The sequence below is a fragment of the Meriones unguiculatus genome, chromosome X (assembly GCF_030254825.1).
Source record: "Meriones unguiculatus strain TT.TT164.6M chromosome X, Bangor_MerUng_6.1, whole genome shotgun sequence".
NCBI classification, from domain to species: Eukaryota; Metazoa; Chordata; class Mammalia; order Rodentia; family Muridae; genus Meriones; species Meriones unguiculatus.
In genome coordinates this window covers 117,221,529-117,235,528 of record NC_083369.1, presented here as the reverse complement: position 1 = coordinate 117,235,528, position 14,000 = coordinate 117,221,529, and the positions used below count along the sequence as shown (strand labels likewise).

General features: G+C 40.1%; 1 pseudogene; it reads right to left on the bottom strand.

Moving 5' to 3' along the window:
* Positions 1-219: 219 nt before the first annotated feature.
* The window catches only part of LOC132649927 (COP9 signalosome complex subunit 5-like), a 45,066-nt pseudogene continuing 31,285 nt past the window's right edge, over positions 220-14,000 (bottom strand).

Below are 14,000 nucleotides of genomic sequence, written 5' to 3'. Positions count from 1 at the left end.
AATAATTTGACTATTATCCTAAATCAATTTTTACTACTATTTCAAAGGTACTATATATTATCAAATGCATTCTGTCTGAGTTTTCTTATGTGTTAAAAAAATCTTTGACTAAATCATTTCTGAGTTTTTGGTGCTGGGGTTGAACCCAAGGCCATGGGAGTGACAGGCATGTATTCTGCTGTTGTGTTACATCCTTGGCCCTGATGTCTGGTCGACTACTCACTGTTTGCAGTGCACAAAAAAGTCTTCTATTTTATTAAGTGGTATAGTCTGATACTCAGAACGTTCTTCATCAGGAGATTTGTAGCCAGAAAGGAAGAAAGAAAGACAAAGAAGAAAGAAAGAAGGAAAGGAAAGAAGGAAAGAAAGAGAGAAGGAAAGAAAATCCCCTTAGCATATTCTATAGCTTATTATGGATGGGATGAAAATCTGGAAAACCAATTAGTAAGCATCAATATTTTAATAACAGCTGGGCCTGGTGGCTCATACATGTCAATTTCAGTACTTGGGAGGCAGAGACAAAAGGACTACTGACAGTTGTGAGGACAGCATGTATTCAGCTCCAGGAAAGCATGGGCTATACAGAGTGTGATTATATCTTAAAAGTAAAACCAAAGCAAATAACAAATCCAAGAAGGAAAAAACATTCCTCCTACTCACCTCCAAAGCCATTAGTTTCTCTAGGTAGGATTTGGCATATGGCTTAAATTCTCTTGTGTTTAGGTGATGTTTACATATGCTAGTAATATCGATTGCTGACTACAGGCTCCCTTCATGGAAAGAGATGGATTTAGCTTATTTCTCTAGTACTTGTCAAGCTGCAAAGGTCTCACAAGCATTTCTCTTTTTTTTAATTTTAATTTTTCTTTTGAGTTACATTTTGTTAACTCTGTGTCCCAGCTGTATCTCGCTCCCTCATTCCCTCCCCAACCCCACACTCCCTCCCTGGTCTCCTCCCTGCCCCTTTCCAAGTCTACTGATAAGGGAGGACCTCCTCCCCTTTCATTTGAGCCTGTTTTATCAGGTATGTTCAGGGCAGGCTGCACAGTCCTCCTCTGTGGTCTAACAGGACTGCTCCTCCCCTGGGGGGGTGGAGGTCAAAGAGCCTACCCTTGAGATCCTGTTAGAAATAGTCCTTGTTCCCCTTACTTTGGAAAACTACTTGGTTACTGAGCTACCATGGGCCACATCCGAGCAGAAGTTCTAGGTTATATCCATGGACGGTCCTTGTTTGAGTGTCAGTCTCAGAAAAGACCCTGTGCCCGGATAAAACCCTTTGTCTGCCAAGATTAATATATAACAACTATGTTATCTTTTTATTTGAACTGTGGCAGTTTGCAATTTTGTATTTGAAAAGTTTTCTACACTAAAAAAATATCAAACAGGATGGACATATAGCTTGCCTCTATCCCTTAGAACTTTAAAAAAAAAGATTGTATAAAAATATGAGAAGCTAAATTTGGATCCCAAAACCCACACAAAGAAGGGCTAGTTAATACTTATAGTCGGGGGAGCTGGAGACAGATTCCACAGAAGCCAGCTGTATAAGCTTGGTGGCTGGTAGCTCATTTGCAGTGAAAACTAAAAGAACCTGCCTCAAACAAGGAGGAAGGAGAAGACTGGCACCAAAGGCTGTCTTCTGACCTGCACACCAGTGCTTGTACTCATGAACACATGCCACTCCTGTGGTGACTCACATCTCTACTCCCAGTGCTTCACAGGTAAGTAATTTCATGGCTAGTATAAACTACCTGAGACTGTGAATGTCCTGCTTATCTTCTCCATCCAAATTACCTTTGGATATGTCCAAAGGGTATCAAGATTCACTTTTCCTGCAGATATTGTTCTGGTTGGGTTAATCTAGAAGAGATATATGCTTAATATTGGTCAACATAAACCATATGTTCTAGTGAGTCAAGATCAGAAACCCAAAACAAGCAAGTAAATATAGCACTATATATTTGTAAACTAAACTAGCAAACCATCTGAAAAAGATAACCAAAATAACCAGAAAAGTTCAATAAAATGGGAATATTCAGTTATTTTACAGATTAGATTTAGTTACCATATCATCAAAGAGTATTTATTATTATTATTTAAGCTGTGCATGCTACTCAACAAGGACATATTTTTGAAACAAACAAATCAACTGAGAATCTTCCCTCCCTTACCCAAATACTTTAATAGATGAACAACTATTAGTTTCCTCCTAATAAAATCCAGATTGCATCTAAAGCACCCTGGACATAGAAGAAGACAGGTTCTAGCCATTTCTGCTTCTCCAATTCAGTTCACCCTGATTAAATGCCTATGCAGAGCAAAGAAGATGACATGGGTTCTATGATTTAACTTCTTATCACAGGAGTGAAGTGTGAGGTGCAAGAGGGTTAAGACACCAGAGCTTAAGCCTTTATCACAGTGTTTTAATTTTTCAGTATTCTTTCTTTAGCAAATCTTTCTGAACAACTTAAAACACACACACACACACACACACACACACACACACACACACACACACAGAAACATAAAACAAGCTTGGTGTGGTGGTATATGGCATTAACCTGAACACTCAGGCAGAGGCTGTCTGGGAGTTCAAGGACAGCCTGGTCAACATATCCAGTTCTAGGATAGACAGAGCTACATAACAGATAGACTCTGTGCCAAAAACAGTAACAAAACAAAACAAAATTAAACCCATACAAAACTTATATAGGTTGGAGGGATACCTCAGAAGTTAAGGGTAGTTGCTGCTCTGGCAGAAGGACATGGGTTTGGTTCCCAGCACTCACATCTAACTCCAATTCCAGGGTATCCCACTGCTACTTCTGGACCCTACAGGCACCAAGCACATGTGTGGTGCACAAAGATAACATGCAAACACTCATAAAGATACAAATTTTTAAATATTTACTGAAGCTAGAGGACTGAGGATATAGCTTCATGGTAGAGAGAACTCTTAAATAGCATATGAAACCCTGACACCATAAAAACAAAAAGTAAAATGAAACAAAAATAAGTGGAGCCACTAGGATGGTCCTATGGGTAAACGTGCCTACTGTCAAGCCTGAGGACCTGAATTTGGTCCCTGAGACCGACATGGTGGAGGGAGAGAATGGACCCCAACACGCTGTCTTCTCACCTACGTACATGGGTCATAGCATTTGTATGTCTCTCCCCCAGCTCCTGATACAAACGTACAAGAAGGAAGACAAACAACAAAAATTAAAACTGAAATAAAAAAATGCTAAAAAGAATGTGGTACTCTACACTTATAGTCCTAGTATGCTAAGCACATAATAGGAGAATCAGGAGTTCAATTTCAGGAGGTAATGACCAACCTGAAACACATGAGACCCTCATTCATTCATTCGCTTATTTATTTTTACCTTATGTATGACTCCTTGAATATATGTCTTATATCGTGTCCTTGGAGGTCAGAGAAAGGTTTCAGATACCCTGGATCTAGGTTGTAAGCCTTCATATGGGTGATAAGAATCAAACTAGAGTTCTTTAGTTCTTTGCTAAAGCAGAGACACTTTTTGTTTTGTTTTGTTTTGTTTTGTTTTTTTAATGCACGTACCACCACTGCCATGAATGGTTACTGGGAGTGCAAGTTAAGCATCTGCCTACTAACATCAATCCCAGAGAGCCAAGAGCTTTAACCTGGGTAGCTCTGGTATAAGCTAACTGCATTTTCAAGGTGGCCACCTTAATACATGAAAGAAAAAGCTTGCTTGAGGTGTGGTAGAATCTCAGATATTGTCATTTACAGGTTTTATGAAGCACTGTGGTCTAGTAGCAGTGTGAAGCACATGCTTCTTTGAAGCTAAAGAATTTCTGAAAAGACACACATGCATGCAGTGTAAAATTATCAAGGTACCAGATCAAGGCTATCCACTCTCTTTCTGTACCTTTTCCCTCATCTCTCTCTTTCTCAGCCCAGACATTATCACTAACATCTGATATACCTTCACAGGAATATGCTGTAGATTATAAAACATATCTGCACATAGATGCATATCACATACAACATACTTAAAAAATTGAACAAAAAATCTTGATCTTGTTCTGTGTAAGTATATAAGTAACTTAAGGAAGAAAAATAGCCTAGTCCATTAGATTTCACCTCACACTCATCAGAATGGCTAAGATAAAAAGCTTAAGGAATGATGCATGCTGGAGAGGATATGGAGAAAGTGGAACCCTCCTCCACTGTTGGTGGGAATGTAACCTAGTACAATCACTTTGGAAATCAATCTGGTGCTTCTGCCAAAATTTAGGAATAATGGTACCTCAAGATCCAGCTATACCACTCCTAGGCATATATCCAAAAGATACCCCACCACTCACTAACGACATTTGCTCAACCACGTTTGTAGCAGCTCTATTCGTAATAGCCAGAATCTGGAAACAACCTAGATGTCTCTCATGAAGTAATGGATGCCGAAATTGTGGTACATTTACACAATGGAACAGTACTCAGTAATTCAAACAAGGAAATCATACAATTTGCAGGCTAATGATGGGAACGAGGAAAGATCATCCCGAGTGAGATAACCCAGAAGCAGAAAGACACAAATGTTATATACTCACTTATAAGCGGATATTAACCATATAATATAGGATAAACATACTAAATCTATAGCCCTCAAGAAGCTTAACAACAAGGAGGACCCTAGGGAAGATGCTTAATCCACATTCAGAAGGGAAAACAGTATTGATTTGAAAGTAGTAGAAGGAACAAGACAGGAGGTCCACAAGGGACCTCGGATAGACTCTACCTACCTGGATATTGAAGGAGAAACTTAAACTCATAGCCTAATTTTGGGAAGAGTGGCAGAATTATTAAGAAGAAGAGATAGAAGGAAGAGGGAGATAGAAAGACCTGGAGGGGACAGGAACTCCACAAGGAGGAAAACATTGCCAAACTTCCTTGGCTGAGTGGGGACTGTAGAGACCTATACTCCAACTATGGACCATTCATAGAGAGGACCTAGAACCCCTGTTTAGAGAAAGCCAATCGGCTGCTCAGTATACAAGTGGGTTCCCTAGCAAGGGGTGCAGGGGCCGTCTCTGACATTAACACAGTGGCAGGCTCTCTGATCACATGCCCTTGGTGGGTGGAGCCTTGCCAGGCAACAGAGGAAGATGATGCAGTCAGCCTTGATGAGACCTGATACTCTAGGGTCAGTTAGAATGGGAGAAGTTACTCCCCTATCAGGTGAGTAGGGAAAGGACATAGAAGGAGATGAGGGAAGGTTGGTGGGACTGGGACAAGAGAGGGGGCTGCAGCTGGGATACAAAGTGAATAAATTGTAATAAATAAATATATAAATAAAATTACTTTGAAAAAATTAGATTCACTCTTCTCAGGAATAGTTAATTCCTAAATTTCTTCATTTTTTTTTTCCAGTGTTGAGGGATTCTGGAGATATTGAACTCTGGGCTCATGAATGCCAAGCCTACATATTTTTTTTTTTTCAATTTTAAACACAACTGACACTGACTATGAAAATTTAATTGAGAAGGACTCCTTCCTCCAACCTAGTACTATAAACCTCACAAGATTTTTAATACTTTACATGAAAATTATTCAATTTTAATTGTAAATTTTAATGTGAAAAGGACAGTTTTAAGCTCAGAAACCCAAAAGTCATCTTGAGACTCTTAAGAGTTACTAAGTTCTAAGAAACCATATTTTTACCTGTTTGTCATTTTCTGTGTTTGCAGCCATTTCCTCATATATGGCAGCCTGAGAATTTATTTTGGTTTCAGTGACCTCTACAGACAAAACAAAACTGCCCATGATGATCATGGTCCCACTGTCCTCTTTACCAAGCACCAAGCCCATCACTTCCAGGTTGCCTCCTGATCTGGCATGCATCACGATTTTCAGTAGAGCCAATGTTGAGATTTTGCAGTATTTAAAGTAATGCTGACTATAAAACAAAATCACAGTACAATCAAGGTTCTTACATAATATACAATTTCAAAAGATTTTTTATGAAAATAAATAAATACTGAAGGGATCTGTAGTGATGGAAGAGGACTGTAGAATGGGGGGCTGGGGGGGAATAAAACAGCATCTACAAGCACTGGGAAATAGCTTCACGGGTCATCATCATCTCTGGCCCCCAGGGAAAGTGAAGATTATAAAGTAAACTTTAATATCCTATTGAAATGAAGGAATAATATGATCAACTCGATAGGCATTTTTATCTCCATTAACATGTAATCATCATAGCTTTGATTATGTTCTCAGTTCTAACTTTATGACCTAAATTTATTGATTTATTAATTAAATTGCAACCACAAGCTGAAAGAACAGAGACCATCTTGGAAATCAAAACATAAGTTAAAAATTTGGCTCTTCTGTTTACAGGGAAAAGAGAGAAAGATAATCACTACTATGGCTCATTGCATATGGCTCATCTAGAAGCTTTAAATAAATTACCTCATCTAATCTTCATAACATCATCAATAGCTAGATTTACTTTTATCTTACAGGTAGGTAAGTTTAGATACTTCAGTTTCCTAATGCCAGTCAACAGTTTAACTGTTCAGAGGTGATTTTCAGTTTGGTGCTCCTGAGTTCATTACTGTAGTATGATAATGAGGTGAATTTCTGAATGCATTTGTTTATTTCCCTATTTACAGAAAAGGAATGAAAGTACAGTACTGGACTGCCATGATTATTAAACGACATGAAAATCTTTAATCCAGTGCTAGGCCACGGTAAGTACTCAATAAATACTTTGAAAATTGAATAATGCCAATTAAAGCCAGCTTTGCTACCAAAACAAAACACCTGAAAATAGTGAGACAGTTTAGACAGCATCCATTGGTGAGTTTTCTTTACTCTCCTTAACACAAGCAGCTCCATGAAAAATCTTTTGACTTGTATTCAGTCCCAAAGATACATGGATTTGTGGCATTTGTGTAGGAGCTAAATAGCCTTTAAGCTCTATTTTAAAATTTCTGACTTCTGTGAATTGTTGTAGTGGTATTTTAGAAAACTAGTACGACTTGGTGTACAGTTTCATGAAAAAAGTGATTTAAAAAAGTGCTTACGAGGATCTGGCTTGCTTCCATGTATGTGGACCTATCTGCATTGCCCCCGTGGCACGCCTGGGTTGGCTACCCAGAGGCTATTTAAGCTGTGGGCTGGCTTTCCCCGGGGTCCAAGGATTGTTCAATGTTCCTGAATAAACTGCATTGAAAAAAAAAAAAGTGCTTATGGAGTGCCTTCTTTCCCTTCATTTTTTTTTAAATCACTGGCTTGTAAATTTGATTTCTGAAAACAGCTGTGCTCCTCAGTTTGGAAGTCACTTATAGCTGCAACAAGGTGCATGTAGTCACCAGGTTCAAGGCAGAATTATGAAATTTATGAAAATAATCATGTTGAGAACATGACATCGTAAGTCATCCCTTACACTCCCTGGAGAGACAATTCAGTTAAAGAAACTTTCTAAGAGGGGAATGGAAACAGGCTCTAGAAGAGGGGTTAGGCTCTGCTGATTCAGAAAATGCAAACTAAAAACATATAAATAAATTTTTTCACTAACTTAAAAGTGGATATTAGACTTAGAATATAGGATAAACATACTAAAATCTGTACACCCAAAGAAGCTAAGCAAGAAGGAGGACCCTGGATAAAATCATTAATAATCACTCAGAAAGGCAAACAAGATGGACGTCAGAAGAGGGAGAGTGTAGGGAACAGGACAGGAGCCTACCACAGGGGACCTCTGAAGGACTCTACCCAGCAGGGTATCAAAGCAGATGCTGAGACTGCTGGCCAAACTTTGGGCAGAGTGCAGAGTGTCTTGTGAAAGAAGGGGGAGATGAAGGACCTCGGTGGTAGGAGGGGACAGAAACTCCACAAAGAGAGCAGCAGAACTGAAGGATCTGGGCAAAAGGGTCTTTTCCAAGACTGATGCTCCAACCTGGGCCCATGCATGGGGATAACCTAGAACTCCTGCAGATATGTAATCCATGGAACCTCATTATTCAAGTGGTTCCCTAGTAACTGGAACATGGACTGTCTCTGACATGAACTCACCCGGCTCTTCCCTTGAGTGGGGAGCAGCCTTACTATGCCACAGAGGAAGACAATGCAGCCACTCCTGATGAGACCTGATATGCTAGGGTCAGATGGAAGGGGAGGATGCTTTCCACTATCAGTGAACTTGTGGAGGGGAATGGGAGGAGATAAGGGAACGAGGGTGGGATTAGACGAGGACAAAGTAGGGGCTGCAGGTGGGATACAAAGTGAATAAACTGTAATTAATTGAAAATAAATTAATTAAAAAAATTAAAAATAACATTGTATAGAGTATATTTTTTTCTTTGGGTTACTTCACTCAAGATGGTCTTTTATAGTTCCCACCATTTGCCTGAAAATTTCATGATTTCCTTGTTTTTAATAGATGTGTAGTATTCCGTTGTGCAAATGTACCACAATTTCTGTATCTATTCCTCCATTGAGGGACACCTACGTCATTTCCAGATTGTGGCTATTATGAATAGAGCTTCTAGGAACATTGTTGAGCAAATGTTCTTGTTGTATAGTTGAGTGTATTTTGGATACACGCCTAGGAGTGGTATGGATGGATCTTGAGGAAGAGTTATTCCTAGTTGTCTGAGAATGTGCCAGATTGAATTTCCAGAGAGGTTGTACAGGTTTACATTCCCAATGGAAGTGGAGGAGGGTTCCCCTTTCTTCACAGCCTCTCCAGCATGTGTTGTCACTTGAATTTATGGTCTTGGCCATTCTGATGGGTGTAGGTGAAATCTCAGGGTCATTTTGATTTGCATTTCCCTGATGGATAATGAGGCTGAGGATTTCTTTAAGTGTTTCTCTGCCATTCGATATTCCTCTACAGAGAATTCTCTGTTTAGCTTTGAAATCCATTTTTTAAATTGGATCATTTGATGTGCTGGTGTTTAACTTCTTGTTTTCTAAGTTTCTTTTTTAAATTTTATTATTTTTTAAAATTTTTAAATTTTTTATATTAATCACAGGTTATTTACTTTGTATTCCAGCCATAGACCCCGTCCTTATTCCCTCCCATTCCCACCCCCCCTCCCTCATCTCCTCCATGCTCTTTTCCAAATCCACTGATAGGGGAGGACCTCCTCCCCTTCCATCTGACCCTAGTTTATCAGATCTCTTCAGGACTGGCTGCAATGTCCCCTACTGTGACCTAGCAAGGTTGCTGCTCCCTTGCGGGTGTGTGTGTGTGTGTGTGTGTGTGTGTGTGTGTGTGAAGAGCTCACCATTGAGTTCATGTCAGAAATAGCCCCTGTTCCCCTTAATATAGAATCCACTTGGATACTGAGCTACCATGAGCTATATCTGAACTGGGGTTCTAGGTTATATGCATACGTGGTTCTTGGTTGGAGAAACAGTCTCATGAAAGACGCCTGTGCCCAGATATATATGGTCCTTGTGGAGCTCCTGTCCTCTCCAGGTCTTACTAACTCCCCCTAATTTCATATGATTCCCTGCACTCTGCCCAAATTTTAGTTATGAGTCTTAATATCTGCTTTGATACACTGCTAGGTAGAGTGTTTCAGAGGCCCTCTGTGGTAGGTTCCTGTCCTGTTATTTGTTGTCTCCTACATCCAAGGTCCATCCCATTTGTCTTTCTAAGTGAGGATTGATCATCTAACCCTTGGTCTTCTTTCTTGTTTATCTTCTTTAGGTGTAAAGATTTCAGGATATTTATCCTATCTTATAGGTCTATATAAGTGAGTATATACCATGTGTGTCTTTCTGCTTTTGGGATACCTCGCTCAGGATGATCGTTTCTAGGTACCAAAATTTGCCTGCAAATTTCATAATTTCCTTGTTTTTAATTGTTGAGTAGGATTGTTTTTAATTGCTGAGATGAAACCTAAGAATAATAGGAATAGATGAAAAAGAAGACTCCATGCTCCAAGAACTGGAAAATATTTTTAAGAAAATAATAGAAGAAAAATTTCCCAACTTAAAGAAAGAGATGTCCATAAACATACAAGAAGCCTACAGAACACCAAATAGACTAGACCAGAAAAGAAATACTTCCTGTCACATCATAGTCAAATCACTAAACCTACAAAACAAAGGGAAAAAGGCCAAGTGACATATGAAGGTAGACCAATCAGAATCACACCAGACTTCTCATCAGAAACTATGAAAGCCAAAAGGGTCTGGACAGAAATCATTCAGTCTTTAAGGGAACACAGATGTCAACTCAGACTACTATACCCAGCAAAGCTTTCAATCAACATAGATGGAGAAATCAAAATATTCCATGATAAAACTAAATTGAAGCAATATCTACACAGCTACCCAGCCCGAAAGAAGATATTAGAAGGAAAACTCCAATCCAATGAAAACAACTACACTAAAGAAAAAATAGTGTACAGCTAATTTCCCAAAAAAATTAAAAGAAAAAAAACCTGCAATGAATCATAGTAAGACCACCAACTCTACAGTAAAAGGAACTATCGGTCATTGGTCACTATTATCTATCAATATCAATGGACTCAACTCTCCAATAAAAAGACACAGACTAATAGAACAGTTGTGCAAAGAGGATCCAGAATTCTGCTGCATCCAAGAAACACACCTATGCAAAAAAGGTAAACACTACCTTAGAGTAAAGGGCTGGAAAAATGTTTATCAAGCAAATGGACCCAGAAAACAAGCTGAGGAAGCGATCCCAATATCTATTAAAATAGGCTTTCAACCAAAATTAATAAAAAAAGATGAGGAGGGGCACTTCCTTCTCATCAGGGAAAATTCCAACAGGAGAACATCACAATTTTGAACATCTAAGCCCCAAATAAAAGACCACCTACATCTGTAAAAGAAACATTATTAAAGCTGAAATCACACATTGATTGGAAGCCTTAATAGTGGGAGACTTCAACGCTCTGCTTTCACCAAGGGACAGGTCATCCATTCACAAGTAAAACAGGAAAAAAAGGGCACTTACAGAGGCCCTAAATCAAATGGACCTAATAGATGTCTACAGAACTTTGCACCCAAAACCAAGAGTATACCTTTTCAGCACCTCATGGAACATTCTCCAAAATAGACCATGTAGTTTGTCACAAAGCAAGCTTCAGCAGATACAAGAAGATTGAAATAATCCTTTGTATCCTATCTGACCATCATGGTTTAAAGCTGGACCTCACCAACAAGAGAAACAGCAAAAAGCCTGTACATAAATGGAAACTGAACAACTTGCTACTCAATGACAGCTTGGGGGTTGCTGGTGGGGCCATGGTGTCTTGATTTTTGTTGGGTGAGTTCTTACTCCTACCTTTGTCCATTTGCTTATATGTGATCTTCACTGTCTTTTCCTTGAGTCTGAACTTCAGACTGGAACTGTCTTTCTCTGGTGTCTGGAATATTCTTCAGGAAAATCAGGGAAGTCCAATGTTTTGAGAGTGTGTGTTGTTGCTTCAGTTGTACCCTAGAGAGGAAAAGCTGCTGGCACAGATTCATTATTGAGGGGGAGTAAGTGTGTGTGTGTGTGTGTGTGTGTGTGTGTGTGTGTGCTCCCACGCATGTCTAAGTGTGTCTTGATGGGTAGTGCTAGAGAGTGTAATTGGGATATGGGGGTTGGGAGGAAGCACAGGAGGGGATGTGGATGCTAATGGTGTTAGCAAGCACAGATTGTGGACACAAATCCCTGTGCAGGTTTCCTGAATAGCCAGTGGTCTCCAATCTTTGGAAGGCTCTGCAGGCTGGACTATGAGGTCTGTGGCTGACACTGCAGGTTGGACAAGTACTCTGTCGTGGGCTCTGTGTGCCCAGCCCTCTGCTCTGTGCTAGAAGCTGTGAACACAGCAGGCTGTGCTGTGCTCTCTGATTTGGGAAGCGCTATGTGCTTCCTCTGCCTCCTCCCCCTCAGGCAAGGCTGGTGATCAGAGTTCCTGGGGAAAATGCCAGGGGTTTGAGTGTACTTAGTCTCAAATCTCAAGGAGGAGGATTTGTGCTTGGAACAGGTAGCACTGTGTTTAGGCAAGCTGTTTGCACTGCGGGGTGCTTCCTCTGCTTCAGCTGCTAGTTGTGGTGCCTCCACTGCTGCCTCCATGTTTGCTGCGGTACCTCCGCTGCTTCCTCTGCTGTAGGCTTGGCTACCTCCACTTCTGCTTCCACCCATTATTATGGAAGTGCCTGGGAATCGATTCCCCAGGTGAAGTCCAAGGAGATGTTCGCTGACAAACTGTATCCTATTGGACTCAGATCAGGGTTTGTCTCCCTTCTCCCCAGACTCTTCTACCATTGTTTTGGGTTTTACAGCCCCTAGACTCACCAATTCAGAGTTTCAGCTCCTCTGAATATGGTGCATGCTGGTCGCCCCAATCTTGGATTCTCCCGGTGTTTAACTTCTTAAGTTCTTTATATATTCTGGATATTAGCCCTCTGTCAGATAGAGGGTTGGTGAAGATCCTTCCCAATCTGTAGGCTGTCGTTTTGTTCTGATGACAGTGTTCTTTGCTTTACAGAACCTTTTCAGTTTCATGAGGTCCCATTTATTAACTGTTGATCTTAGAGCCTGTGTTGTTGATGTTGTGTTTAAGAGTTGACTCCTATGCCAATGAGTTCAAGGATCTTCCCCACTTGATCTTCTTACAGATTTAGTGTGTCTGGTTTTATGTGGAGGTCTTTGATGCACTGGGACTTTAGTTTGGGGCAGGGTCATAAGTATGGATCTATTTACATTTTTCTACATGTAGATATCTAGTTAAGCCAGAAGCATTTGTTGAAGACGCTATCAATATTCCATTGTATGGTTTTGGATTTTTGTCAAAAATCAAATATCCGTAGGTGTGTGGGTTTATTTCTGGGTCTTCTATTTGATTGTGTTGATCCTCCAGACTGTTTCTCTGCCAGTACCATGCAGTTTTTATTACTGTGGTTCTATAGTACAGATTGAGATCAAGGATAGAGATAACTCCAGATGATCTGTTGTTGTACAGGATTATTTTTTAAACAACTGTGGGTTTTTTATTTTCCATATGAAATTGAGAATTGTTCTTTCAAGTTCTGTAAAGAATTATGTTGGTATTTTGATGGGAATTACCTTGAATCTGTAGACTACTTTTAGCAGGATGGCCATTTTCATTATGTTTATCCTATCAATCCATGAGCATGGGATATCTATCCTTTTTCTGATATTTTCTTATGGGCCTCTAATAACTGGAAAAGCACACACTTGAGATCATTCTCCTGTGCTTCTGATGTTATTAAAATATCCGTTGATATTTGGGGTTGGTGATGAAGGCAAGTTGTCCTGATTTTTTTGGATGTGTTCTTATGCCAATCTTTAGCCATTGCTTATCAGTGGCTTTGGCTGTTTTTTCCTCTAGTCTGTACTTCCAAACTGGGTCTGTTTGTCTCTGGTATCTGGAGTATACTTCAGGAAGATGAGAGAAGTCCACCACTTTGAGAGCAGATGTTGGTGTTTTAGCTGTAGCTAAGGCAGGAAAGATGCAGGTACATACACAAAATCATGGGAGTGTGTGGAAGTGTGCCTTGAAGGACAGTGTGCCTGAGTGTTTAGATGCCTGGAATGGTGGAGCATAAGTGCAGGATTGGGTGCGGGTGCAGTTCATGGGCACAATGTGCCTGCATGGGTGCTCTAAATGCATATAGGCCTGTGGTACTGTCCTCCCATTATTCAGATCTGTCTGGGATCTAGGAATTTTTTGCCTGGACTCCACTAGGAGACCCACAGAAGACGGGCTTCAATGTTGAGAACACTGTCCCAATGATGTCTATGTTGCCTACAGTGTGGATGTGGTTGGGAGGGATCTGATATCTGCCTGCTAGCAAACAGGGACCTTGGATCTGGGGCAAAACCAACCAGAATTAACTTAATATGGTTTAAATTTTGGCATACTTTACAGTTTATTTTTTCTTGTATTTCCAGGTATACAACCAAAGCAAATAAAGTTCATATGCCATCTAGGTTCTTGTAATTTTTACATACTCTGGC